A 27,628-nucleotide genomic window follows, 5' to 3' on the forward strand; every position below is an offset into this window, starting at 1 on the left:
GCAATTAAATTTATCGAAGGAAAAATTCCGTGTACCACCTCACTGAAGGCCGCAACTGCTGGATTCAATAGAATTAAGTGCCTTGAAGTCTTTCCATTTAACAAAAAGAATTGAATTTTATTGACAACCCTTCTGTCGAAATCGCATTCACGGAAAACATCAATCGCGATTGCGTCGATTTTCCTTTTGCTGGCACCAGCCGCTTTCTAACAAGCGCAGTTTTTTAAACTCCCCCGACAGGTTGACGTGCAGCACAGGGTATGTGTAATTAATTCCTGGCCGTTGTTCACCAAAGCATTCTTATATTCTGCATAAAATCCGACTAATTAAAGCAAAAAGCAGGCCGTTGAAAGTGCGAAACCTCAGTGCTGCATTTCTCGGAGCAGCGGCAGGCCAATTAATTAACATGGCGCGGCACCTCGCTCATTATTTGACGTGCATGTCTGCTGCATTCTTTTTCCTTCGGCTCAACTTGCGTGCCCTACACCTATAATAATTATATTGCGGCCGTTGTTTCAGGGCAAACATACACACACACACTGTGCGCGAAGAAACGGCAACAAACAAACAGACTCGATCACACACACGGAGAGTTTAGCGTATTATTACAGCGAGTCGTCGTCGGCGTTGCAGTGTCCGCCGCGCGCGAGAGCATAGAAACTGCCGCGCGCGGCGGCTACCATTCCTTCAGGTGCATTGAGGTAGGTAAGGAAAGCAGAATTTCAACTCTCAATAGCTAGCACGACACGAGGAAAATTGTGTGGTATTATTTTTATTGGGGTCGATGCATTGCATTAGCCTTGGGATATCATAAATGAGCGCCGCTGCCGTCGCCGCGTGTGTGTGTGTATAAATATATAAACTCGAGTCTTATATATTCTGCGTCCGCACTTTTATACACGTATTTATGTTCTCCGCCTCGCGTCCTTTTTTATTTGCATTCCACCGCTTGGCGCACTCGGTGTATGTGTATTTTTATCCGCGGGCAAACACACAAAGTAGTCTATGCGCGATAAGATACTACGCGCAATGAGTTCACGACTAAATATTTATTTGCCGCATGCATATCGGAGGAAGCGCCGCGGCCGAGACAGCGCGCGTGAATGACACTTTTGGACAACCGAGCGATTTCTTTCTTATTTATTGGACACTTTTTGCCTTTTTATCGCCAGCGTATAAAGCATTCCACCGGAACAGAGCGTGCACGCACCCTGCATTCTAGATAGCCAACCGTCAGACTGATGGCTGGCAATAATTCAGGAGAAAAATAATAATAAATTTTGCAGATTGCGGAAAAGGCTTATTATTTGTTGCACGAAACAAAGAAGGGTAGGGTTTTTTTATCAACAATTCACCAGTTGCATAAACCCTAAGTGTTTAAAGCCGCCAACAGATGGCACCACCGTAGACTTTCGCTTTTAAGGCACTTCCGCTGCGATTTCAGACTCAATCGAGCTACTGTGCATTCTTCAATTAATTTGCTTTTTTTGACGTGCTGAAAACCAATATCGGTTCAGCCAATCGCCGTAGAATCGTGAAAAACTATTTTTTGAAATAAAAAAATATTTTCCAACATTTCTACGGCGAATGGCTGAACCGATTTTGGTTTTTAGCAAATTAATTAAAAAAAGTAAAATAGCTAGATTGAGTGTGAAATCGCAGCGGAAATGCCTCAATACCGCTTAAAACAAAATTTTTAAGAAAGTCTGTGGTCGCGCCATCTCTTGGCGGCTTTGATAACTAAGGGTTTATGCAACTTGTCAATTTTTATTCTTTTTTGTACAGAGTTAGTCAAGTTAGTTTTATTAAAAAGAAAATAACTGAAGGTAGAAAAAATGTCATTTGGAATTTGGTTTTGAACTAGCTAGAAGGTATGAAATTAATTTTCGAATAGCTCAGCACTAGTGCGTAGATTAATCCAAGGATGAATAGCTGTTAGGGAAAATTCGAAACAATTAAAAAAAAAATGATCGCTAATTAGGAATTCTGTGGAGCTAAAATACTGAGGTTATATATATTTCGTTTTTGTGTAAATTAAGACTTGCTGATGAGGCCTGCGTAAACAGAACAAGAGCATCAATCATCATTAATGTTATCTAAATACTTAATTAATTCTCGCAGAGCTGAGCCATTCAACAATTCTTAAATAACATAAACAACCTGCATGTGTTTTTGTTTATTTTTTTCTGGTCTTAAAGTTTAAGTTTTTTTAACAAACTCTATTTAAGGGTTGAATTCCAATTCAAAATCTTTCGAACAAAATAAGTTGCATTCAATCATTATTAATTCGGCTAAATTAATTAAATAATTTTTAGTCTATACCTGATACGGAACCAGTGTTGGTCATTCTGTTGGGCTGCGAAGCTCTCTCCTGTGCGGCCTGCGTGCGCCCGTTTAGCCCCTGTCAAGTCGAAACATTTTAGCACAAAGATTGGAGAATTTTTCCCCCGCTAGCTATCCCCCCCTCCAAAAAAAGGATGCTCAAATCAGTTTAAATTTTTATCAAAGTAATTTTGGCGTCAAAACTATGTTATTTAAACTCTCGCATTCATAAAAAACTGTCGAATGAACCAACAAAATATAAAATTCATCACTTATCATGATAAACCAATCAACTCCAATAATCATTTTCTCGGTTGTGATAAGAACAATTAATCGTTGTCTCAAGCCGCGAAGCAAGAGCGAAGTGAACGTTGATCTCTTTATTTTTCTTTGTCTGTAGTACTCTTTTGAACAGTGTTCAATGAAATAATCATTCATCGTCACTTATCACAATGTAGAAAGTTTGTATCTTTTCATTGATTTAACGAATTATAAAAATGGGATTATTATAAGTCCCAATTATTTTTCAAGTGGGTTCTATCATACTCACCCTTGACCTAACAATAAGTGCATTTTTAAATTAAAAACAAAGCGAAATATTTTTGGGACATTCAGATATACTTTTTGGTCAGAAATCTTAATTACAAAAATAGTATTGCGCTGCTTCGTGCAGTAAAATACAGACATAATAGATTATGTTAGGTGATTATTACACATTAACATATTTATTTTTTTAAATGTTTGTGGATTAGCTATATTCGGGAGAGGAAAGAAAAGTCTAACGGTAGAGAGTGTACTTTTTGCAAATTCGATGGGTATGACCCAAGACTTGGAGTTATGAATATTTGCAAAATACGATTAATTGAAAATAACTCGACTTTTTCGTCACTTTTAAGTGGAATTTAATTGAAAACAAACATTAACTATCAATCCGAAATTTTCTCAGTACTTGACATAATTTCATGGGACAACCCTCAAGCTTATTCTCAATATTAAATAATCCTGAGCACATTTAAAATATTTAAATTAGAAACCGAAATTACCTTTGCAGCCTTCACTTGTGACATCAAATTTTATGTCAGTTCAATCAGGCTTGGCAAGAGGAATACAAAAAGCACACCCTTTTTTAAAGGAGAAGATGTACTAAAAATTTTCCAAAATTGTCCCGCAAAATCCAAATTTTACTACTGCAATTTACTTGTAAAGCCTGATTTTTGTGAAAATTTCGTGCCAATTCTTTCCTATTGTATTGATTTGCATTTAATTTAAATATAACAACTATTTAAATTTTGAAATAAGGTATGGGCGGATTTTTTCTGAGTGAGCGTTGGTAAATTTAAAATATTTTAAAGCCTTTTTGTTTATTGCTTGGTGGAAATTCAATCACAGTTTAAAATGTAATTGCAATTATAAATTACACATGAAAATAATATAAATTTTACCAATTTAACTCAATTAAACATTTAATTATGCAGGTTATCTAACTGAATGCTGCAATAAATTTAACTGCTATTTGATATTACCGCATAATTAGGGATGTGCAAAACCGATTATCGATTATTTTTTCTTTTGCCTGTATGAAGTCGGGACTATCAAATGAGTACGAATTATCAATTTTTAAGCATTTTGACAGATTTTAGAAATCGATTATTTTCGATTATTTCATCCAAACCAACTATTTTTCGATTATCTCCCACAAAAAAAGCGATTATTGTCTGATTTCTTAAAAAAGGGGTTATTTTCCAATATATTTTGTCGAAACTGAAAATTTTGTAAGAACTGAAAATTATTTAAATTGTTGGATGCCATAAACAATTGATCGATTAACAATTTGTTCAACAATTTGCAACAGTAAAAAATTGACCTTCCTACAATAAAAATTCAAATTTTGCCAATTTTCTCCAAAATTTACAGTGCTTGAACATATTTTCTTGGCAAATTTCGATTCCTCTCGTTGAGATCTGTCCAACGGTGTATGCCACTTATTGGGCAAACTCTTGGTTTTTAAAATTAATCGGATTTCATTTGAAAAGCACGGTAACTTTCCAGCCAATTTTCTCGCAAAATTACAGTGCTTCCTAGGTCAATTTAGGCTTTAACTGAATCCTAAGGGATGAGTTTATGCATTGGCAACAAACAATTTCCAGGCGTTTACGGTATCATTCCTCTTTAAGCGAAAAACTCTTTGACAAACTCTATAATTTGTCAAGCAGTTAGGCAATATCTGAACTTTAATTGTTTGACAGACCTGATTTCATTATTGCTCATTGTAGAAGTTGCTTAGTTCCAAAAACAATATAGAGCCAACAATGCAAAAATATTTAATCTTTAGCGGACTGTTCTACTTTAACTTTTTCACTCAAACAATTATTTTTGTTTAAGTATTTTGACCTATCTGTGCGACTTTAATTAAATTTTAACGGTCTAAAAATACTTCAACACGATTAAAACATTCCACAAGAGCTAATAGTGATATGAAAATTTAAAATTGTTTTCGGCAAAATGTTACAAATTTTAATATTCTTAACGAACTTCTTTTGCTTTTCCAATAAAAAATGTAGCATAGAAAAATATATATATAATTTATCGCCTATATAGGAACAGGAAACCACATATGAAACCGATTATTTGATAGATTATTTGACTAGAAACCGATTATAAAACCGATTATTTGCCTCTGAATTTCCGACTATAATAATCGATTATTTCTTTGCCAAATCGACTATTTTTGCACATCCCTACGCATAATACAAGACAAGCTGTAAGTATTATTTACACATGATTGTTACTAAGTTAATTCGCAAATTTATATAAATTATATTATTTGAATACAATTTTTATTACAAAAATAAAATTGTTGATAAAAATAAACTAATAAAATATATAAATAAATTTATGATATCAGAAATAAAATGCAAAGTTAAGTAATAAATACAATTTTTTAATTTTACCAAAAAATTTTGCTATTAAAATAAACAAAAAATGCAAACGGAGATTTAGATTTTAAGTATGTATAGTTACATAGATAAAAATAACTGTTTAAAAGTTGCAATAACCAATTTTTTCAATTCTCCCAGGTTACAATTACTTTACACGATGATATGATAACCTTTTAAGATTTACAATTTTACGACATTATTAATTTGAGTGATCGTGGCATTCTTGCCCCATCCATAGCCATATCCAGACAAATAAATTCAAATTTATTATAGCGAGCTTTCAAGCTCAACATGACGTAAATCCTTGGGAATGATTTAAAAATCGATTTTTGAGGCTAAATTTGTAAGATATTTCATTTTTGCTCTCCAAAATGTCCCAAGATTTATTTTTAGGTCTAGTACACTCTGATTTATTAAATTTTGAAAATAAATATTTTTAAGAAAATTATGCTTAGATGGTGCCATCCGTCGATTTGTCTGGTCTACAAACAAAAATCCATTTTAATTAAAACAAGACTGGTATTTTAAATTGTAGCAATTTTCATTTTAGCAAACTTTCATACAGCTCAGAAGTTGTAAAAATTAGAAATTTCAACTCATGAAGTTGATTCAAATCAGGTCTATAGCTTCACGTGTATTCAATAACGTCACCTACAAAACTAAAACGTAGAATTCCTAATATCCTAATGAGAACTAAGCTGGACAGAATATAGTTCTAATCTTTAAACACAATCGAGAGTGAAAAGCGCATTAGCAAACTATCAATACATCTATATAAGTAGCTCTTAAACGTGAGTTAGTTGTGCCGACTGTTTACGCATTCAATGCCTTGAGAAACGGGAAAAAATGTGTGCAGCTTTGCCGACTAACTAGCTGATTCGACTAAAATGTCAGACAGATTACACATTATTCCATTGTTTTTGTTGACGCGCGCCGCTAATTGCGGACACATTAGAATGGCGGCAGCTCAAACGCGTCAACGGTAATGCGACTTGACGGACAAGGAGCAATTTGATTTGAAATTCAAATTTTCCAACGACTGCTGCCGCAACTCGCTCTTTCAGCTTGACGTCTTAATTTCAATTAACTTTCGTTCGTTGCGCGGGCGGCAGAGGGAAAAAAAGAAAGAAAACAGCGCGACGTAGATTTATTCCCGAGTCTGCACTTTTCACTTTTGCCTGAAAATTATTATACATGTATTCTTTAGAAAGTACACACACGGACGTTTGTTGCACAAAGTGGTCAATTTTAAATAATATGTATCGCGCAGCGCAACATGTGCCAAGCCGCCGATGGAAAAGAAAAGCAGCGAGATTGCACCTGCAAGGCCTTTTATATCAGTCCGGGATAAATGGGAACACTAAATGTTGTGCACTTTTACTCCATTTACTGCTGAAAAGCAAGGTAATTACCATACTTAGCAGTCTGTTCACCGCGCACACTTGTCCAATTCTGTGCATTTTCCAAGCGCAGTAATGTTCTCCATAATCAGAATTCGATTTATTTATCTACTGTAAAGAACATATATATATGTCACGGAAATGGTCTAATCGAAATTCAATTAAATTGCCTGCCAAGGGACCAGATCAAAATTTGTTTGAAAACGTATTTTAAATGCGCATTAGGTATGCTAGCAATAAAGCAAATTAAAATTTATTTGTGATGCACTAACTCATAGCTAAATTTTTCGGATCTAAACTTGTTCACCAAAATAAAAAGATATTTTTATTTTACGCATCTAAAAACTTTCAGTTATGTAAATTAAAAATAACTTGATTAGTTTATTTTTCATCCCATCACTGGAGAAACTTCCTGCTCTGGTACTGATATGCAGATAATAAACAAACCAAGGAAGGTGCTTTTATTTTCAACCCAACATCATGACCCCTTCGTGTGCTTCCGCTTAAATTAGAATCTACAATTGTAAAATATGTATAGTTTTATTAATTACATAGACTAAATAAAAGATCGATGGTAATTAAGGGAACCCTAGGTTCACTCTGATTGAACATGCAATATTTTTCACCTCACTTGCGAACTTACCATGATCCACCATACGAAAATGTTATATCTATACTATCTATATAGCACTCTGTCATCCAGCTGTATGTGGAGGGAAATGACATGGGAAATATTTATAAACCATTATAAAACATAAATTTTAGCTTTATTTTGAAAGAATAAAAAATCCGCAGAAAAGCAAGATACATAATATGAGAACTGTTTAATTAAAAAGAAAGAAAATCATGTGGGGTGAAATGAATTCTACTGCTTTTACAATGGTTACTCCCACAAGCAAAAATCAGGCATGGAAGGCTAACAAGTCCAAAATTTGTAAAGTAAAATTACTATCACACGCTCTCGCACCGTACAGTGGCTGTTTCGGTCCCACAGGTTTCATCAGCAGCACTTACTTTACCTCAAAAACAAAATTCATAGCTAAGCTACAATATAAGCTGCAGATAAATTTTGAATCAGCAATCGTTGAAAACGTTCACCTACACTCATTACAAAGTGCAGAGTTGCCATTGTAATATTCTGAAAACTAAACATAATATTACAATTTAATAAACAATAGTTTTAAACTATAAAAATAAAGTATAACCATTTTAATTTTTTGGATTAAATATTGTTTGAAGCTTAACAAAGTATAAATCTTTTAATATAAATTTCAAGTATTATTTATATTTTTTATCAAGTTTAAAACATCTTTATCTTACTGACAATTGATATTTTAAGAATAACATTAAATATAAATTTAGATAAAATTTAAAATTCTGAATCACCCTTTCAACATCTATGATATTAGATATTAATCAAATTGTTTAATATCGGTATTGTGTGTGTGACCTGCAATCAATAGAAATGGGGAAAAACTTAAATTTCATTATTACAAGGAATTAAGGAAAATGAGAGATGAAATATTATATATACCTATCAAACAACTTTACTATAACTATGTAAAAAATATTATTTCTATTTAAATATTTTTGCTCTCCATGATTTGATGAAAGCGTCAATTGTTAGAATTAAATTAATTTAATTTAACGGCAAAACTACAACGAAGTTGCCAAGAGGACCAATTTATTAATTTTTAAGATCAAGTAACAGTATGACAAGAAATTATTTTCATTGGTTATCATTTCTTTAATTGTTATAATGAAAGTTTCCACCGTTTCCACTTTGAAGTGTCCGACAAAAGCAAAGAAATTTATTAGCAGACACTCGATTGTTCTTTGAAAAAATATTAATTTTCGTACACCGTCGATGATTAATTTAATTATAATCCATTCTCTTAAAGATATGAATCAATTGATTCCATCCTTTATTGGAAATATTTCAAAGAGACAAAATTTGCTTATTATGACAAGATAAAACTAGAAGTGTATGAAAAACTGTGTACTATGATGAAGGCTGCAACTGCTGCAAAATCATAATTAATTTTGCGGCTAAAGACAGCCATGAAATTGTTTATATGGGGAATTTTTTATTCTTATATAATATTTAATCAATTCACGTAGATTATAGCCATTTGTGTGTATTTTTTCTATAAATCAAAATGGATTATATAGAAATCATGCTGTTTGGCGGGGAATTCCATACATTGTAAGTAAACTCGCGATATACCGATATACCTTCGCGGATCCAAGGTAAAATCAAGGTTAAATTTGTTTCTTCGATTTTTGTAATAATAATAATAATAATGCATAACATTTCTCTCGAGTATGATTTATGATTCTGCACGAGAAACAATTCTCTCGGTTAGAATAGATGATTTAATAATAAATTCTAGAGCTCTCTTAAAAATAAAAGTAACTAGGCTAATTTATATATAATCGGCTTTAAGCATTTACTCTCTAAATAATATGCCATTCTTTCTGACTGAGCTGTTTCATCATTTGAATACAATTAGAATGACAATATGCCAAAGGAATAGTACCCGTTATACAGAATTCGCTAGATGCACGCCTCAGTAATTTCAGTAAGTTAAAAATATATTCAGTTTAAAGAAAAAGACCATTCATTCATAGACACAAAAGCATGCATGGAGTTTTATTATTAAAACACATGCATGTTTTCTAAATCCGAATGTAAAAATTAATTAATTATGTTTGGTGTCAGAGGATTCCAACTAACAAATTTTCATTTTCCACAATGCATTCTACGAGCAGCCGTTGAAACGGGAGCAGAAGCTGCGTCGAGCGACTGCGATTGAAGCTGAGAGTAAGAAGCGATTCGCGCGAGAGACCTCTTGCTTCGTGCGTGCGAAAAGAAAGGGTTAGGCTCGAGTGTAGTGGCGGCCGGCGGAGCCAGAGAGCAGCACCCGACATCAACCCTTTGCTCGCTCGTCCAGCGGCGCGCATTTGAATGATTTGAATGCTAATGCCGCACATGTACACCCACACGCGCGCGGCTGACGAACGGCGAACGCACACTCAAACGCCCGCCGCCGCCGCTTTATTGGCCATGCAGTTTGTTTGCAAAAACCTCGATAAATAACTGCCACTGCTGCAAATACCTCCGCACATAAACATACATTGTGTCTGTGTGCATTCGTAATAAATGTGCTGCAAGGTTTAATTGCTCCACGCGACACTTCAGAAGCGTAAATTTTCATAATTATGGACGAACGTGACGCGTCTCAGTCAAACGCCATTAAAATAATTACTTTTGAATAAAACCATTCAAGAAAATGCTTCTCTAATGTTTTTTGTAACATTTAATCAAGGAAACATTCTTTTTTTGGAATTTTTTCGTAACTCAAGAAGCAGAATTTTACTTTTTGTATGGGAGTCAAGAAAAAGATGAAAATGAGAGCTTTAGAGATTTTTTGTAATTTTGGTTCTTTCAATTTGATAGCTTGTGGATCGGATATTGACTAAAATAGCGTACTTAAAAGAACCGATTTTACTATTCAAAAATCGATATCCCCACGACCTGTGTGTTAACTAATTTGCGAGTAAAGTTGCTCCAGAATTTTTCACGTTATTAAATCCAGAAAAGATGCCATTTCAAAGGCAATGTGTGGTGGTCCTCGGCGCACACTGGCTTAAGTCTAGTTCATTTTGCAAAATCACGAGTCAATAAGTAATTAAAACAATAAAGTATTTTAGTGATTCAAAGCTTCCTGATGCTAAATACTTTAGCGTTTGAGCTTTGTTTTTCGGGTCAAGTTTACTCTGATAACGCCTCGGGATCGCAAATTTTGTAATACGCAATATACACCAATGTTTTTTGTTATAATATAAGAAAACAGCTACAAAAACTTCCAATTTTTTGTAGAGTGTAACCCTAGAAGAGATCATATTTTGCGCCACACTTAATAAAGTATGCTGAACATTCATTTAAATTTGATAAATCCATTTGTTTCTGTATGAGATGAGTGGCACTGAACTTTTTTTATTTTTAAATTAATTATTGGTAATTGAACATAAAATATTTATATGATCTGCAACAAAAATACATGTGTTTCGGTAAATTGCTGGACAACCCGAAAAAGAAACCCGCTCAGAAAATAAGCGGGATTTTACGAACACTGTGATGAACCTTGTGTGTTGTTCATTAAGAGGAAGAGCAAAATTAAATTTGTCGTGTAACTATTCATTTGCCGATCTGCACAGAAGAAAGACATTTAAATTGAGAGAAACAGTTCCAAACCGACATATTGTTAAATGTTCGTCATTTAATTAAAATAATGCATGATTTAGTTTCTTTTTAATTCCTTGAGTTTTATTAGAACATTTAACCAAATCATAGAGTTAGTTCAATATTTAATTTGAATTGTTGACATCCAGAGCAGAAAAATGCATCCAGCTGCAGTGTTCCATGATATTGAATTTTTCGTATTCACGATAATGTTTTGTAACGATGCAATAATTTATTTTTATGTGTTTATATAATAACTGTTTGATGTGTACATTATCGTTTTTATTACAAAATAGGGCGCTACTGTGACTCCAAAATTTGTTGCAATGTGAAATTAAATAAGGAAATTTACAAGCAACGAGGATGAAGCACCACGTTTTAATTCTACATTATGGAATATTTATTGTTTTTTTATTCACTGGAATTTTTGTTTAGCTTTCTGTCGTTGATGATGTGAAAAAGTTACTCTATTATCTTAGTTGAGTTCCTATAATTGAAATAAAACAGACCGTGCAAGGGATCTTTTTCTGCTATCCTCCATATCACAATATACCGCAATTTAATGTGCTGTGAATCTTTTCCTTAGAAAAAGGAACCTGCCATGCTATACATATACAAAGCAATAGCCGATTAATTCTCATCTGAATTGCCTTGACTGGACTTGTAACGTATGAAAACATATAAACAAAGTAATAAATATAAATGAATCGGCTCTCTTGTGTTATATTGGGAAATGAAGCAAAAAGAACTCGAGATTCAAGAAAAAAAAAATAAGAGAACTTTCCTTCCCGCCGATTCACACGCGCTGAACGGTTGAGAGGCTGAGAAAAGGAGCGTTGGCAGAATTCCGATGACTTCGTTCGTTCGTTCGTTCGCCGGTCGATCCGAAAGCGATCAATCTTGACGGAGCGGTCGGCCCAAAAATGCTCCCTCTTCCCCCATAATGCCGCTCGTGCGCTTATTACCCCCGAATTCTCTCTCTCTCTCTCTCTCTCTCTCTCTCTCTCTCTCTCTCTCTCTCTCTCTCTCTCTCTCTCGCTGCTTCTTCGCCTTTCTTTTCTCCAGGCCCATTCGCGAGAGAGAGAGAGAGAGAAGAAGAGAGATTGCGGCCGATATCTCGTAGCCATTGGCTGCCAAGGTGGGGCAACTCCGCCCTTCCAGACTTTCCTTTCTCCGCAGGGTGCTCGTCCAAAAATCCTTCCATCCTTAAATCCATCGCTCTCCCAGCAGCAACGCCATTAATTTTGTCTCACCTGTCATTACAAATCGCATCTCAAACAGGTCTTCGTTTCACACACACTTGCAGATGTCGAACAAAGTTTTTACTTTCCTCCCAAACGGTTTTTTGGCGATGCCAAATGATTATCAGTTAATGTAAAAGTCAACAGACAAGGAATGCTATGCATTTAAACATTTTATATTGTAGCAAAAATTGAATTTCGATCGGCTGGTAAAATTGTTAATTTTCTTCTCTTGTAATCACATTTTTAGGCAAATATTTGAATTAAAAATTGTTTTCTTTTAAAAATATAATTTCAATCATAGCTTATTAATTGCAAGCTCTCTTGCTTGAATTAATTTGAGGAAATAAAATTGATCCAGTAATTACAAGGACAGTTAAAAGTAAGTAAAACGGGCCTGATCGTGGACGCAGAGGCGAGAGCAGAGCAGCAGTTATGCGACCCAGTGAGCATACGCGTCACACGTGTTGTCTACCTCGCAAAAGCTCAGGCGCTCATGATCATCACGCGCGCCAGCCTTCTTTCCACTTTCTGCGCTATGCTGTTTGCACTGATTGCTCCCTGTGCGTAACTCGTATAGGGATTTCCGTAAAGTGTTAAATGAACAATCATTTTGGGCTGCCGCAGGACAAAAAGCGACATTGACAAGCATTGAGAGCTATTCACGGAAATTTATCATCACAAGTTTGCTAAATTCATTTTATAATGGAAGAGGTCTAGGAGTTATAAGGCTTGAAATGTAATAATATAGAAAATAATTTGTTGAAGAGGGTGCATGCGTTATCTAGTCGTAAAACAGTTATGCAGTTTTTGTTAAGAACATAATTAATGGTATATATTTGTACAAAACGCCTTCCCTGAATTTCTTCATAATTGTCGATGGAGATAATAAGAGCTTACCAATGCACCTTCCTTTTTAAAATTGCAAAAGTTTTCTCTCTGATCCTTGGCGTTTCCTTCGCTTCTAAAATTGATGCATGGTAAACCGTTTTTAGACTTCTTTTTGGCTCCATTGAAGCAATTTTTCGGGCTAATTTACGTGTCTTTTAGTTACTTTCGTTGAGAATTCCTGACCAGATTAATGTTGCAGAATGGTAATATTTAGTTTGTAGGGCAACATCGCAAAGTACTCACTTCACTATTCGTAACACTTATGCAGTCATGCATGCTTATTTCATTTTTTAAAAAAGGATGCTTTTGTTCTCGTGGCTTATTTAATTGAATTTCTAGTAGATTTTGCTACATTCTGAGAGGCTTTCTGATGGCCTTTGCTATGGAATATGTTGAGGCACGTTTTTCTAGTAGCTATGCAGTATCAATTCATTAAATAATATGTCATTTCGTCAGTTTTTACATCACCGCCGATCGCAAACCTTGTGAGAATTTAGTCTTAAATTGCAGCTCTTCCAACACCATTTTCAATTGCATTTGTCCAGTTGAATGTGAGACTTGAAGAGTGTCTCAACTTTCTCTTTTGCCTTGCTCCAGAATATGATAAATGGTTCAACTGAAAAGTTAATATGCATGCAATATTTAGGGAAATTTTTACGATTTGACATTGATTTTTTAAAAATTTATCAAAATTGTTAGACATTTATGATGAAAAGACTGTTTTAGACGGTTTTAGTGGTCTCAAAACATGGTTCAAGTGCTCAAAAAAGGTCTTCAAGTTTCATAATTCGTGCTCACTTCATGTTGAAATGTAAAAGTATGCACAGAAAAACATATCGACCGTCTTAAAATCTCAACCCTAATTATCCTCTTCTAAAGGCTGGTTCCTGTTGTTGGTTCATAATGAAGCAAGATAAATTTTAATTCCCTGGAGATGTATAGCACTCTGAAATGGGGAAAAAGTATTCAGCATACGCACAATGTGTCAATGAGTGCGGCTGCTCGTTGGCGTTGATTAGATCGGAAGGATGTCTAGCGTGCGTTGCTTGGAAAGAAAGGAGTTTTGCAAGAATGCTTCCCTGCAGCGTACGGAGGAAGAGCGGCATCATTTTGTTTTCGCTGCGCGTGCATTGTTAGCTGCGTCCGCCCATACATCATTTGTAGCAACAACAAGCAACAACAATGCGCGCAGCACCGAGGAGATATGGGCGGCTATCTGAAGAATATAATAAGTGTAAGCAGACACGGCGCGCTCCTTTGTTTCGCATGATGCTGCGCTACTTCCTCCTCGCTCCTCCGTCGTCGCTCGCTCGCTCGCCTGCTCGCCTAACCCCGGCGCGCATACTTTTGTGTAATTTTCTTCTTGAATAAACCGAAATAATGACTTGATGCTCTCGTGTATACAAACACGAGAGCAATGGGGCCGTATTGTCTTCGCGCGCGCGGGCGGGCGGCGGCTCTGGCGGCGCTGTAAAAAGTGGGAAATAAATGGCGATGCAGTTAAGATTCTGCTGCTGCTCAGGCGACAAGAAACCTCGGTGAGAGCTTCGAAAGTGACTTGTGCGAGAAGCTACTACAGTGTGTTCTTAAAGCCCAGCACAGGAATTACGAGCAAACGTAAACTCATTGCGAGCATTTCCTTTCCAGATAAACACATTTGAAATAGAGTAAAATAGCTCTTTTCTGTTTTAGATTGATGTGAGCTACAGAAATAATTTTAAAGGAACATTTTTGAAAGATAATTTGTGCCTTTACTTCAAATATAGTATCAAAGAATTAGGAAAAAACTAAAAGTTTCCCGCAGGTTGTCGTTAAAATATTTGAGAAAAACGGCTTTAAAGTTTGCATGCTGATCAAGCAGCGAGCACTGTCTCCTTTTTGGAAATCATGATTTATTTCACCACAAGGGGAATTTAGCTCATAAAACGCAGAACACCGTTATAGATAGATTGCGACGAAATTAATTCGTAATCAAGCGAGAGAGTCAACAAACCGTTTAATTTCCAGATTTTGCCAAAAAAACCTTTGTATAATATATGGTTCCTTGCCAAATTTCACAAAAATTTAAACGGGTTTGTTGATGTTTTCGCTTGATTTCGTTTTCTCTCGTCGCGAGTTAACTTACGGTGTGCGAAATTATGAGGCAAATTTACATACTAGTGAAATATATTCTGTTTTTCAAAAGGCGGGAGACAGTCTACACTGCTTGCTTAGCATCCAAATTTTGGAACTGAATTTTTCACAAATTTAAGCTACAATTAGAAAACTTATAGCTCTTCCAAGTTTTTAAAGAGTATTTCTATAGTAAATGAAAAATTATTTGTAAAGCTTTAACTTATATTCTACTCCATTTTTTTATGAAATCTATTATATAAACCAAAAAAGCTAAAAATATCAAAGCACGATGATATTATTTGCATCAGTTTAAGATTATTTTGAAAAATTAAAATTTGCAAAGATGTCATAATGTCCTCCACAATCACAAATAGGAAATACCCTGAAACAAAAGAAATTATTACTTTTTATTCATTACATTAAATTCAATGTATATAAGGGGAAAATTTGATTGTGTCATTCATTAGCCATGAAGTTGTCTCTCTCAAGCCAATTTTCTAGTGTATTGAGTGGAAACACAGTGATCGGGTCGTCATGTGAGTAATCAAGACGCTTCTGCTTTCTCTCACAGCACGCATTGGGATTAGCTGGCATGTCTGCGATTTTGCTTGGAGGGCTGGTGGACTAATCCGATTGGATTATCAGTGACAAAGCAACACATTTGTTATAAGGCCCCTTTCCTTCTTCTTCTTAAATCCAGGGACGTTGCGTACGAAATGTGAATGTATACACATGCCATTATTTACTGTGAAAAACGTCCGAGACACGGCAATTAGTTCAGAGAACAAGCACGTGTGCGCGACGTCTTAAAGGAATTCAATTGCGTGATAGGATTAGAAGCAGATTTTCACTGAAGATATTATTCACCTAAAGGCTGCTTCGGGAAATTTCCAAGTCTTTGATTTATTTGAGAAAAGATAAAACGATTAAATACAAAAATATCATAAATGTGTAAAACATGTTTTAATTTATAATATGAAAAATGTATTTATCCGTTCTATGAAGATGAGCAGTACATCACTGGGGCTTAAAATAAAATTAAAAATACGGGAATATTCGTAAATGCAAATATTAGAATGAAAATAAATTTCATAAATTTATTTCTTCTAGTATTTATGAATTGTAAATTGAAATAACAGCTAATTAGCAAAGCACGTAATGTGCTCATTGTTACATTATCATAGAATATAATTCCTTCCAAGAGTTTGATGGATTAAACTGAACAAGATGCTAAATAACTTTCTCTCGTGTAGTTCAGGATCATATTTAAATAAAACTGCTTGTCTTAAAGGATCAGTTCAGAGAAATGAAGTGTTAGCACACTGAAACTTTATTTTTTCGGCCTTCCAAGAAAAGATGCAACAGCCTGCTTGTATCACTTCCAATTTGCACAGAAGCGAGCAAAAAGCGAGGCAAACTCACGACAGATGATAGAGAAGAGCTGACGGTTGGTTAATTAAAGCAGCGAAAATCGTGAAAAGGATGTTTTGGTCGGTTCATATTTTTTGCCATCGCTTGCATATAAAATGACTTGCCCCCGAGGAAGAGCATGAAGCATATCATCACCTTGTGTGTCTTGAAATTAAAACATTTTTTGCCAAAACATTGTTATTATCCGCGCGCGCAGCGCTTTATTCCTCGCGTGGAACAGGTGTTGTGTCGGCCGCCGCGTCAGGTGGAGTCACGCCATCAGGGATGAGTTGCACTTTCGCACTCTCGCATACTCTCGCGCTGGAACAAATCGCATCTTTGTTAATACTTCCTCAGTTTTCTATGCCTGGTTCAAGAAGAAACTATTAACAAAAGGTCTAATTATTTTACTTCCTTAAGTATGTTTTTGTTTGCTAGATTTTTTAAATGATAGATGCTTATTATAAAATATTTTCGTTTTAAAATATTTTTTTAGGTTTATAGAAATTAATTTTTAAATGATTTTTTATATATTTGGATTGAATGTTCCAAACCTTTAAAAATCCTAAATATTGCACATTATTTATGATCAAATATAAAATTAAACCGGTACGCTTTTTGTACACAGAGGTTATACAGAGTATTTATAAATGCATGATATATGTAATGACAACTCTTTTGGAGCATTAAACCAAATTGTACATATTGAATTAAACAAATGTGACCAACAAATTAAAAACTTGCTGGTTTGATTGTAGCGTACGGATAATGGATTCCAATAGCGTGGAAAACTAAATTTAATTTAAACTCGATCACAAATTATTTGCTACAATTATTTAAATTAACTATGTCCCCTCTTGTTTTGATAATTCAGTTTATTTGCAGAACAATAGTTTTTTTTATGAAATGTATGTTTCGGTTCATGTCACAAATTAAATGTAACCGCTTTAGATCTGTGGATTTCACACAGAACGCCTTTTAATTTTGTTTCAGCCCGTTTCTTAGTAGTTTTAGACGGCTTTTCCTCCGATATTTTTGTTTTTAATAGTCAGAATGTAATTTTATCCGTGATATAATATCTCCTGCTTTTGAAATATCTTGTGTATAACAGGATCACATTTTGAATAAATTTTTATATGCGATATAATAATAATCAAATATTTTTAATCACAATAAAACTTGAAAAAAAACTCATGGTTGATACAAAATTAAGAGAATGTATTTTTTATTTATATAATAAATTAAGTTTACCTTCTCACTTAAAAGTATATTATTTCAATTCTATAAATTTAAACCTAACAAAAATTTTTATTCATATAAAATTTGACATATTATTTGCGCACTAAGAATAGAAAAGGTTTCAAAAGAGTAATGTTAATGAAGTACAATACAAAATGAGTTCAATAAAAGATTTTAAGCGTTAGAAATGCATCATAAATATTTTCCTCTGTTCTTAACTTTAGTAATTAAAAGCAATATACTTAAATTGAAGCAATTTTGTGGTTTTCCACGGATTCTGGAGCCAATTTAGTTTTTTTATTTATTTTAAAATCACATGATTCCTGTTCAATTCATATTCTATTGACTATAGTGGGCTTAGAAATAAATTCAATGGCCAAAATTCACAGCCCAAATGCGCGATTTATAGTTTGGCTCAATCTCCACGAGTCCCAAGAAACATCAAATGCTGGGAGTATGCCGTTAAATTTTGCTCCTTTCTTGCTTGGGGAACGCGATTCTGGCTGCAGATATGAACATGCAAACAGAGCGGAACGTGTAAAAATTGTCAAGTACGGTGGCTGCGGCGGCGGCGGCAGCGACGGAATAAACCAAAGTTTGTTTTTATCTGGCATCTAAGGAGTAGTCGTTTTAAATTTCTCGCTCGCTCACAATGCAGCTCCCGCGTATTATATGCTCTGGCTCGCGATAAGAATAAGTCGGAGCAGTGTATGTTAAGGTAGGAGGCAACGAACAAAGTCGGCGGCGGCAGCAAGAGAGGAAGGACAGTGAAATATGCTTTCTGATATACGCGTGTAAGGAGAGGCGAAAGCGAAAAGGGCCCCAAAGCTAAACTCATTTCTCTTAGTCAGGCACGCGCGTTTTTTGGCCTGTCGCTGGCTGCTCCCTCTTAGCTACTTTCTTCTTACCGTGTGTGTAATGTGTTTTCTTACGCGACTCATTAATAACAAAAATACACGTGCGCGGCAGCTCCGCCCGCCCGGCCCCAACTTTTAATTGGTTCCGCGCCGAGGCAAAAGTATTGCGCCTGACTGCGCGCTTTTCCTCCTGCTCCAGATCATCTTATTTCGTAAGACTTTTGCTTGCTCCACAGCGTTCGCAATGCCTACATTTTACATGTTATAAATCTTACACTTTCCTTTTCCCTATATCCTTGCAATGGCAGGTGCCGTGCCTCTCTGCAAATCGCTGAATTAACTCCTTTTTTCTGATTTAAATTGCAAGCTTTCCGAGTCGAAAATAATCCTCCGGTCGTTTATCTCGAACGTGATGCCGCAAAAACGAAACGAAAACGTTACATTTAATCGCTATCTAAGATCGTCTATATTTAAATTGATATATATTGACTGTCTCTAAGTTTTCATTAAAACGAAAATAAAATCATCTTTCTCAAACATGCTAAATAGGTAGAGTTGAGCCATAGGAGATTAACACCTTCTTTTAGTCTGATTTAGGTTAGGACACAAATTTAAAACGAATCATGCAAATTTGAGACATTTAAAACTATCATTATAGCCCTTTCCATACCCAAAGACACTTACAGACATAGAAGATATCTGTGTAAACATGATTATTTTTTAAATGCCAAATAGGATGCCGTTGACCACCAGGGGCGTATATAAGCCCGAGGGAATTCCCACTCATCCCATCCTGAAAATCTACCCCTTGGCTGGTTGGCAGTATTTTTCTAATTGCTAAAAATTAAAAATATTTTACTTGAGCGAGAGGTTTCATCAATGAAATTTTAGTTTTTATGATTTCAATATTTTGTTTACATATCTTTTTCTAGAGCTCCCCCAGTTGATTGATAATTTCCAGAGAGTTTGGGGAAAGTTTAGGGGTGAAGAATTTCCTAAATGTGATAAATTTCTAATTTTAAAATAATTAATATTTGATATTTAAGCATTTAACAGAAGAAACCTCTTTATTTAAATTGGAATAAATGTCAGATTATAAAATTTAGAAACAAAGGTCTTGGTAGATATAGTCAAAACCGAAAAATCTTGGGAATCTGAAAATAACCTAAAATTTTCCCCTTCAGTCAACTATCTAGGCGTAACTTTTCAAGCATCTGGCACTTGTTTTATTCAACACATTGATCGAAGGGTTAAGGCCTCTATTTTCGCAAAATTAAAAATAAAAAATCTATGTAAGTCCTCTATTGATACGGCTACAAAGTTATTTAATTTAGCAATCTCGCCTGTTGCATCCTACGGTATTGAAGCTATTTGGTCACATTTAAATTTAAATGATTTCAATAAATTAGGATGTGCTAAATCTAGATTCTTTAAAAAGGCACTGGGCGTTGATACACGAATGCGTTCGAGATTGGTTTGTGAACTTGTACAGACCGACCTATTCGTAAATGAGCTAAAATCAAAATTCGCTCTCAATTGTTCCGAAGCTTTTGTCAAGTTTGTAAGTAATATGAATATTAAAAAGCAAAATATTGATCCAAAATTCTATTATACTCCCGCAATGTTAAATACCGATTGGAAGAAAACGAATTGTAAGGATCGTTCCATGTTAACCAGATATTCATTTCATGGGTATCATTTTCTTATTTGCACAAATTCTTGTTTTCACCTGGATGTTACCGACAAATGTAAATGTAGTTATTGTAATAGTATGTATAGTATGTACCACATTCTTGATTGTCCTTTAAAACCTTTGACTTTAACCAAAGCTGCCTCATATAAATGCTGGAAATAGTTGTACGCCGTTGGCGTTTTATAAATATTCTATTCTAATAGAAGAAACCTCGATAAAATACAATGAAACTAGCTGGTACAGTGTGAAAATCTTGGCAAAAATGATAAATTTGAGATGTTAACAATAAGATATATTCTTAACCCGTCTAGTTTGACTCCAAATTATAATTTTTTAACCTCTGCTCAGCACACCTCGTGGGTTATGAGCTCATTGGGTCCCAAAATCACCGCCAAGCAGATAATATGTATAATTATGGAGCCTTAGTATGGTTGCAAAGGAGCTTGGGCCCAACGTGGCCATAATTTCGCCTCCCCACACCGAGGTCTTTTATTGAAACGCCAGAAAAGCCGCTGGAAAGGTGCGTAAACCAGTAGGCGACGAGTCGGTGTCCAACCCATTGAGCTTTTTGAGCTTTTTGAGCATTTCGAGTCACTCAACTAACCACCTTTTGCCATCTATAACATTGGGCAGCCAGTTTTAGATCCCTGAACTGCTCAAATATCTCCCACTGCTTCGACACTCCTGAGAATGCCTTAACAATGCGATCCAACGGGCTGGTTGAAAGAAATTCGTTCTAGAAACTAACTAAATGAAGCCCGAAAATTCTCAACCATACTTAATAATTTACGGATTACAATATTTTTTATTGTTTCAACATGCAAAATTAATTTTGTATAATTATACGTATTAATTTATTTTAACAACACATCTACTTTAAAAATAAAGAAATGTTTGCAACAATTATTGTTAAATTAATTAAATTTGTTTACACAATACATAAAAAATTAATTAATATATATTTTAATAGTATATTTTGTTATTTTATATTAAAATTGAAATTTTAATGTTATTTTTTAACTATAGTAAGTTTTTAAATATACTTAATGTTACCTTCCCCACCGTCATTTCATACAGCCCTGTTAGGAACATAAAAAGCAATCAGTGCCTCTGCATTCCTCATTAGTCATATCATATCTATTCAAGGCTGGGTATCTCCCGGGGAGATTCCCAAACTTGCAGTGCAGTGGTTTTTTGCGGTATTTACCAGTTTTGTGCGGTATTTGCACCTCATGGTATAAGTATTGAATTAGTGCCCTATATGGAGAGGAAACGGGTTTTTGGTTATGATTATTAACCTTTATTACTTTATTAATACTTTTTACTTTATTAATTCTTTTGACTTTCATTATTAATTTTTGTTGACTCATGTGTTTTTGAGTTTTTTTTTTTTTTGACATTTTAATTGTAATTTTTCAGGGGCACCAAAAATGCGGGAGAAACTAGCTGCAAAAAACCGCAAAAAAGCAAAAAACCGGGTCCGCAAAATACCGCTTAATACACGTGCCCAGCCTTGTATCTATTAGATAAATCGGTCTTAATTGACTATGTCGCTCATCAACATAAAGATATAATGATTTGTGTATTGCAAGTCTGAGAAATGAACAGGAACCTGTGCTTTCCAGCTGAATTTTCCGTGCATGCCATTTTTTCTAAGGAGTCGTGCCGAACGGTGAATTCGTCTTATTATTCGCCTTTGCGATCCCAGGCGGGATGTGCCTTGAGCAGCATTAATATTATTTATACTCTCGCCGGCGTGTGTACGTGAGTAATTAATATTGTTGAGAAATATTACCGCCTTTACGCGAACTTTATTTAATAAGTAGGCAGGCTGCGCGCTGGCTGCGCTGGAAGCTACGTCGTCGTTCGTTATTCCGAGCTGTTTCTTATTAATTAAAGCCGGGCAAAAAGGTATACGCGAACATGCACACATAAAGAGAAACGCCACGCGAACGAACGGGAACGTGTGTTTTATTTTTGCACGCCGCTCTCGGCAGCCGAGAACTGACGCAGCTTTTCCTCCTAGTGCTGTGTGTGCATGTGCCAACCAGCAACTTTTGTGTTATATTTTAATTATCCTGGGAGTTGCTTAATAATTAAGCTCGGCGAACGAAAAATTACGGGCTGGCAAATGAGGCTGCAGAAAGGGTGTGTGGGTGTTGTTTTGCTTCTCCTGATTCTCAAAACTACATTCAACTATTGCCAACTAAGTAAGGGATAATCATTAAATTTAATTTATTTTTACTATAAGCATGACATTAAAAAAATTAATCTCGTCTTAAACGCATTCCATCTGATTGCAAAAGACACAGAAATGAAGAATAATAAAAAAATCATAACTATTCCACAAATGTTTTTCTGCAGAATATTGAAATCTACTAATGAATATTACTTGAAATCTTGTTTTAATTCACAACAAAGAGTTTCCCCAAATTAGTGCCATGCACCAGAGGATAGACCTCAACAATGTGAATCGAAATCTGCCACTAAATAACATTTGAGCGCTGTAAATTTTGGAGAGATTTTTAATTTTCAATTTAACAAGTTCTTGATTTGACTATCGCACAATATAGAACAAATTGTCAAAACAAATAATTTGATCAATGTGCTCCTCATTTTAGCCATCAATAATCTAATGATTTTAAATTGTTGCCCTTTATCAATCATCTTTAAACGAATGTAAAAATATTATATGAAGGAAAGAAATCGAGACGTTCTGAGCAGACACGTACAATCCTGGCTTTCCTCGTGTGTTGGTGGTCATTAACGTCCTGTGTTTTTTGCAAGACAATTTTTCGCCAAATTGTTTTGACAAATTAAATCCATGCAACCTCACCTTTTGTTCAAAATTGCTGACAAGAACGGTTAGGTTTCTGCGTTTCAGTTGGTGGTGAATTTATTGCGTCCGTTTAACATAGCTTTGTGGTTGGTAGTATTGGTCTCAACTATACTGTAATCAAATTTTTCGTAAAACCTTTCAAAATAAAATTTATTCTATTTTTGCTGAATTGACTGTATTTTAAGAGATAACCCAATCGACGGCTCATCATTCATCTCGTCATAAAAGTGATTAATCATAATAATGATTGGACAATTCGATTTCAGTTCAATTTTAATGGTAAATATCACAAAGATTTAATTCCTTTTATGGACAACCATAGCTCGTTTACTCCGTCATAATAAAAAAATCAGTTTAGATCTTCCTTACATCATTTTGCAAGAATTCAACAAATTTACCACCAACAATAATAAAGAGTACGCGTACTGCTTTGAGTATCCTTGATTGAAAAAGGAAATTTGCAAACCTCAAAATCTTCATTCATTTAAAGTTTTATCGTATTCATACCGTCATTGAACTTCGACTTTTCAAAACAGTTAACTCGAGAAATTTCATATAAATATCATAATGCAATAGAGGAGCGACAGAACTAAGTGAGTTATGCAACCAGGTGGAGTCGGCAGCGTCGCTGGTTGCATACCCCGTCAATCGGCGGGCGTTCGCGTAAAATATTGCAATCACCGTTGTTCACGAGCGAGCAGGCAACAACAACAACAACAACAAGAGGAGAAACAAACCATTCTTCTCCTCGGCAGAATCTGCGAGGAAGAAGAAAGACGACGAGAGCAGCAAAATAATATTAATAGAAGCTTGATTAATGGGATGGCGTGAGCGGCAGGCATCCAGTTCGCTGCTGCTGCTGTGCATTCAGCTCTCATTCCGCGCCGGATTCTCGGCGAAATATAAAACGAAAATATCCATCATCAATGCCACCGTGTGTTGTGTGTGCGAGCGAGTATATTAATATTACGGAAGATTCGAGAGACGAGAGAGAGAGAGAGTGGCAGGCGGCGGATTTTATTCCAGGCGTGTGCATGTGAAATCACCATTAATATTGCGAATGTTTTTGCTCGTGTCATCCGTACGTGTGTGTATGCCCTGACGATGATAGATGTTGGCCTGGCGTGTGTCTGCCTGCCTTTTCGTATTTTCGGCAACAAAATGGGCCTCGAGACGCTTTTGAAAGCGCACCCAAGCGTGTGACGAAGAAAGCGCAGAGAACATGAAAAATTAGCTTGCGTGATTAACTTTGAAAAGCCCGCACTTCTTGAATAAGAATTCACTCGCTATAGCTGTATTTCACAATCAGTTTTAACAAATTCACCCTGTTGATTGATGATTTTTTGTGACATTTAATGTTCAAGTCATATTGGAAAATGTTGAAGATTTACCTTATTGTTCCTTGAGAAGAAAAGTTTGTAAATGCGTTCCGACTATAGCAATTTGAGCTGTACATTCAGTAAAATGAGGATTATGCTTGTCCTTGGCTAGATTCAAGCCTTTTTTCTCTGCTCAGCACTTCCCGTGGGCTATGAGCTCACCGGGCCCCTTGTCCCTGCAACACTGGCGAGCGGGATAACATGAGTGGCCACAGAGGATCTTGGGACCAATCGTCCCCATCTTTTCTAACTAAGTTATTTTATTGAAACAACAAGCATTTCACTGAAATGTTATCATTTACTAAGCAAATAAATTTCATTCACTGCAAAGTTTCATAATGGTATAAGGTAAACAATATTGTATATTGGCATCGTAATCTAAATTAAATTTTGATATATTCCAGTTTTAATAGTAAAATCCAGCCCTCGTTCTAGTGATACCCATATCCAATGGGTTATGATCCAAAATGTATATCTACATATTTTTAATTTCTCATGCATATGTATTCAAGCAAAATACCTCAAATATAAGGAAGTCAGTCACTATAAGATGTTTCAAGATGTTTAATAAGTTGGTGAAATATATAAAAATAATTAATATAATATATATTAATATTATATTGCTTATTTTTTCTTTAGTTCCAAAAATTTGTTTTGCATTAAAATTGATATATTTTAAAAAAAAAATTATAGTTAAATAACAAAAATTAATAAAATAGCAATTTTTAACAATAGTTTTTAATTTAATAAAAATTAACAATTAAAACTCAGTACGTTAAAAACGTAAACTTAAATTATTTTAAAAAAACCATTAATACTGCAAAATCCTAGAAAATTTATGTTGCCAATATGCATGAGCTCGTATTTCATATAGGAGGATTCAGTGAAGCCAAATTTGACCTTAGTATCAGAGCACTGTGTTTTTTTTTTTTTTTAGAAAAGTGGCTTTTTAAATGATGAGGACTTGTTTCCTCACTTGAAATCATATTTTGTTTCACAACAAAGAGTTTCCCTGAAAGATTTCATACGCTGTTGGACAGACCTCTTCTAGAAGATTGAAATCTGCCAAGAAAATGTGGTTCTTTTTTGACTATTGCAAATTGTAGAACATATATTGCTTGTCAATCAACTGCTCATTGCATCCGCATCAGTGCAATAATAATTTTCCATTGTTGTCCTGTGTATGAATCCTTTTCAAGGCTAAATAATGATAATTTAATATGAATGAAATATTTATTAGACGCCAAAAGGTGTTCAACTTCATGGCCAATTTAATTGACTATTTAGCGGACAAAGAGCTCAGACTAAATTTTTCAAAATGCAGTGTGCTCAAGTTTAGAAACAAGGGAAGAGGGAGGCTGAGGCAAACTGACAATTTAATAGTGATAAATGAGGCCGTCGATTTCGTCACCGAATTTACCTACTTAGGCGTAACGTTTCAGTCCTCCGGAATCTCGTTTTCTAAACACATTGAGAAAAAAGTGAGAGCATCAATTCTAGTCACCTCCAAATTAAACTCTCTCCACAGATCATCAGTCAACAGAGCCCTTAAACTTTGTAATCTAGCAATAGCTCCGATCGCGAGCTACGGAATACAGGTGATTTGGCCATTTTTAAATCTCAAAGACTTTAATAAATTAGAATCCTCCAAATCAAGATTCTTAAAAAGAGCTCTTTCCGTATCCAAATTAATGAAATCTAGGCTGACATACAAATTAGCAGACACTGATTTCCTTGTAAAAGAATTACAAACGAGATTTTCACTGCCGGAGACTGATTCATTTAAAAAGTTCATGGCTAACCATGATTTTAAGGCCTACGAAATCGACCCGGGGTTTTTCGTCAGCCCCGCCATGGTCAACCAAAATTGGAAGGGAGCCATGTTTATTAACAGACATATGTTCACGAGACACGCTTGTCACGGTTTTCACTATTTGATATGTAAGAAATCGACCTATCACTCCTGCGCGAGTGAGGACTGCGAGTGCAAATTCTGTGATATTAAACCAATCAACTTTTACCATTTTCTTGAATGTGTTAAGAACAATCTGACGTTGTGCCAAGCCGCCAAAGCAAAAACGAGCATTGATATGTGATTTAATTAATACTTCTGTATATTATGTCTGTTGTACACCTTTTGGTGTCTAATAAATATTTCATTCATGATAATTTAATATAATTATGTATTCTGTATTTTAGCCAATTAATTGAAAATACAAATTTACATTCTTCTTGATGTATGAAAATTAATGAACAAATTTTGATAAGCACAAACTAGTGCTGTGAACTTGAGACACCTATAACGAATTATCAAAATGTTACAGAAGCCTCTAATATGCTCAGGAAACACAAAGTTTAAGCAGGGGTCTGAAAACCTTGACGATGTTTTTTTCTGAAACTATAGGCCCCATTTGACCAAAAACGCCAGCGAGAAAACCCTCATTTTTGCGGGAGCTTGGATTTCTGATCGGTTAACATTATGATCGTAGAAACAAATTCAGTCACTGTTGAGCTCGTCTTGTCAAGTGGTACAACTTTTCTGTTAATCTCAAAATTTTAGGTCACAAGTCAGCATCACTAAAATCAAATTTTCAAACTATAAAACTAAAATTTGAAATTGAATTGAATTTGTTAGGTGTGATCTTTTAAAAAATAGGTTGGAAACGTTAAAATCTGGAAAGGTGTGTTTGCCTTATTTTTAATTAAAAAATAAAAACAACTAATACAGTGCCTTTTCAGGAATTTTTTAAATATTTTTATGCCCAAATCTCAGCTTCTTAATTTCGGATTTTAAAAAACCCACACACTTCTAGAATAGTTTCAATTTCTCCTAGATTAGTCGAAGGTTAATATAAGGGGGTGCCACCCCCAAAAAGTTAATATTAACAATTTTTGTTGCTCGCACGTCACTGCGTGACAGAATGTTATTGTTTATCACTCTAAAACCAATTCAGCGATCTTGTTTTTAGACTGGTTAACATGATACATAAATGGTTTAAATAGCTTAAAATTGAATGATTGGTGCTTATTTTATGTTATCCCAAAACGAATATCAGA

The 27,628-nt window shown here is 34.9% G+C and overlaps 1 long non-coding RNA gene across 1 annotated transcript in view; it reads left to right on the forward strand.

The window, feature by feature from the left end:
• Positions 1-613: 613 nt before the first annotated feature.
• LOC135938205 (uncharacterized) overlaps positions 614-27,628 on the forward strand; it is a 35,587-nt gene continuing 8,572 nt past the window's right edge. The window contains exon 1 of the long non-coding RNA XR_010574621.1: positions 614-701. This is a non-coding gene — a long non-coding RNA (uncharacterized LOC135938205). The remainder of the gene's footprint in view (positions 702-27,628) is intronic.

This window comes from Cloeon dipterum, chromosome 2 (assembly GCF_949628265.1).
Source record: "Cloeon dipterum chromosome 2, ieCloDipt1.1, whole genome shotgun sequence".
Lineage (NCBI taxonomy): Eukaryota > Metazoa > Arthropoda > Insecta > Ephemeroptera > Baetidae > Cloeon > Cloeon dipterum.